Here is a 3,254-nt window from a genome sequence, read left to right as displayed (position 1 = left end):
GTCCGGGGCGCCCGGAGCAGCCCGGGGCGCCCGGAACCCTTCGGGGCGCCCGGACCCAGTATTTTCACCAGATCGAGTCAAAACTCGATCTGAACGTTGGGGGATAAAATTTATCTCCCCCAGGGCGCCCGAAACCCTTCCAGGCGCCCCGACCAAGGCTATAAATATAGCCTTGGTCCAGAAGCTTCAAATCAATTTTGAGAACTCAAGCATTTCTTCTACACTTGTACGCTTTTCTGTTTTAAGCTTCTGTTGTGTGCTTCATTGCTGTAAAACGCTTCTCGGCCTGAAGGAGATACTAGTGCTACGCTTTCTTGGATTAACAACCTTCCCGGTTGTAACCAAGTAAATCTCGGTGTGCCTTTTACTTTTCTGCTTTTATTTATTTCTCTTATTTTATGCAAGTGTTAGTTTAAGAGTTCGAGAAGGGTGTTTGCGTTTTGATTCTTGCAGGGCTATTCAACCCCCCCTTCTAGCAGGCCCAACGGTCCTACAAGTGGTATCAGAGCCGAGGCGCTTCAGGAGGACTAACCGCCGAACGAAGCAACGTCATGGCCGGACCAAGCATCCACCCACCGAAATACGAAGGGGACTTCGCTACGTGGAAAAAACTGATGCAGGTATTTCTTACAACAGATATTGAACTATTTTTAACAATGAAATTTGGCTTTGAAGCTCCAGAGGACAAGGAAATAGATAAATGGACAAAAAAGGAGCAGGCTGACTTCGTGGCGAAGGGCAAAGCAGAGTACCATCTGCTAAGCGTTCTTCCGCCTCAAGAAGTCAACAGGATCGGTAAATACAACTCCGCAAAGGAACTTTGGTAGAAGTTCCTCGAGCTGCACGAAGGTACCTCCGAAGCCAAACTCGCTAGACGAGATCTGCTTCGCAATCAGCTCACCAGCCTGCGACTTGGGGAAGATGAGACAGTCGCACATCTGCACTCCAGAATAAAAGAAATCATCACCGGACTCACGAATCTCGGAGAAAAGGTAAGTAACCGAGATTCGCTCAGGTACGCCTTAAATTCATTTCTAAGAAATTCAAAATAGGCATCACTAGTAGATGCTTTTTACATTTCTAAGGACTTAGAAAAACTTTCATTAGAAGAATTTTTTTCAACATTTGAAGTGCATGAGTCAAGATGTGCAGGAATGAAGGAGCCCAAGAACAATGTCGCCCTCAAAACTTCGAGAGACGAACCTGAGTCAGAATCTTCTCTCGACGACGAGGAAATGGTAATGATGGTAAGAAGATTCAAGAAACTTTGTAAATCCAGATCTACTAACCATCCGCAGGAGAAGAAGAAAAGGACGATCCGCTGCTACCATTGCGACGAAGAAGGGCACGTCAAGGACAATTGCCCCAAGCTGAAGAACAAGAACAAGGAAAAGGGTAAGAAACCTATCCAAAAGCGAAAAGCCCTAAAGGCGACGTGGGACGATACGTCGTCGGAGTCGGAAGTCGAGGCATTCTCCGGACTTGCTCTAATGGCAAGTCATCAAGACGACGACTCCGAGTCAAGCTCTTCCGAAATGAGCATCGAGAGCATCGATGAAGGGGGAGCTTCGTCAGAAGAAAGCAGCAGTTCAGGGGGAGACACGGAAAACGAACTCGATAAGGTAAGTCAGGTACGTTCTCTTCCTCCCGATAAACTTTATAAATTTGTTAAGTTATTAACTAAAGACTGCTGTAAATTAGAAAAAGAAATAAAAATTTTAAAAATAATTTTAGCTAAGTCTTGCCCTCTAGAAGAATTAGATAAATCAAAATTGGAAAATGAAAAATTGAAACATGAAAATAATGAGTTGAAAATTCAAGTAGATAATTTGAAAAACCATGCATGCTCATCTAATTCTAGAAAGTTTAAAAATTTAAATTGGTATTATAGATATCACCCGGGACAAATTAAGAATATCTCTAAAAAATATGTCCCTAAGAAATTTTTAATCAATCCAGTAGGCTGGAACCTTTATTGGGTTCCTAAATCTTGCTTAGTCTAAGTTTTAAAATTAAAATTAGCGCTTTTCAGTGAGAAAATTAAACAATAAGTTTCTCTATAAGGCTTTGTCTAAAGAAGTTGTTGTTGCTCCAATAACTAAGAAGGCCTAGTGCCTCGTCATGACCTGGAAGCTAAAATATTGAAATAAATGTTTAATTAACTTTCTGTTAAAGCATTAAAATTAGAATTAATTAATGCATTCAAAGTTTTTTTAAACATTTTTATTCAAAATTTTTATACTTAGAAAAATACATTTTGCCTAAGTCAAATTCTTACTTAAGAAAATTCTCAAAGTTTAAAAATTTATTCCAGAAACTCTTACTTAAATTCTTTTTAGAAAAATTCTCAAAAATCACTTTTTTAATAAGATAATTTTTTTTCTAAAACTAGAAATCTTAGCAAAATTACTTAGAAAAATTTTCTGAACTCCTTAAAAACTTAGATTTTTTTTAAAATATTCTTTTCTAAACCCTCAGATTGTTTTTCTTGGAACCCCATTTTTTTGTGATCAAAGGGGGAGAAGAAAAAGTATAGTCTAGGGGGAGGTAGAAAATTGAAAATTGCAAATTTATGTTTCTATCCTTTTGCACTAAATTGAAAATTAATTAGTCTTAATTTTTATATATATTTTTTGACCCTATCTTAACTTGGGTTGATCACACCAAAAAGGGGGAGATTGTTGGAACCCCAAGGATGTTTGGTGTGAACAACAAGTTAAGTTAGGTCATGTTTGTATCTAACCTTGTGTCTAAGTGTGCAGGAGCTTAGGAACACAGGTAATCGAGCGGAAGACGCAGCTAGCGAGAAGGACGGTAGTCCGAGGGACAAGGTGCTGCGGAAGAGTACACCGGCGGACGAGAAGGATGCGCGCGGTGGTTCCGAGGGACGAAAGCCGGAGCGGAAGATTGCTCGGGGAGCAAGAGACGCAGCTAGCGAGAAGGTCGACGACCGAGGGACGAAGACTGCGGATGAGTACGCTGGCGGATGAGAAGGAAACACGCGGTAATTTTGAGGGACGAGAAGCTGGAGGGAAGGACGCTCGAGAAGACCGGAAGTTGGGTTCGGGTGAGCCCTTTTCCGGATAGCAGAAATCACCCAAGCAAGCGGATCCGGAGTAGAAGACCCGGACCGAGCCGAACCAAACCGGAGCAGTGGTCCCCGTATGAAAAAGTCAACGTTGGTTGACTTTGGGCTCCGGGGCGCCCGGAACAGTCCGGGGCGCCCGGAGCAGCCCGAGGCGCCCGGAACCCTT

This window comes from Zingiber officinale, chromosome 7B (genome assembly GCF_018446385.1).
Source record: "Zingiber officinale cultivar Zhangliang chromosome 7B, Zo_v1.1, whole genome shotgun sequence".
Classification (NCBI taxonomy): Eukaryota; Viridiplantae; Streptophyta; class Magnoliopsida; order Zingiberales; family Zingiberaceae; genus Zingiber; species Zingiber officinale.
Note: the sequence above shows the minus strand (reverse complement) of the source record.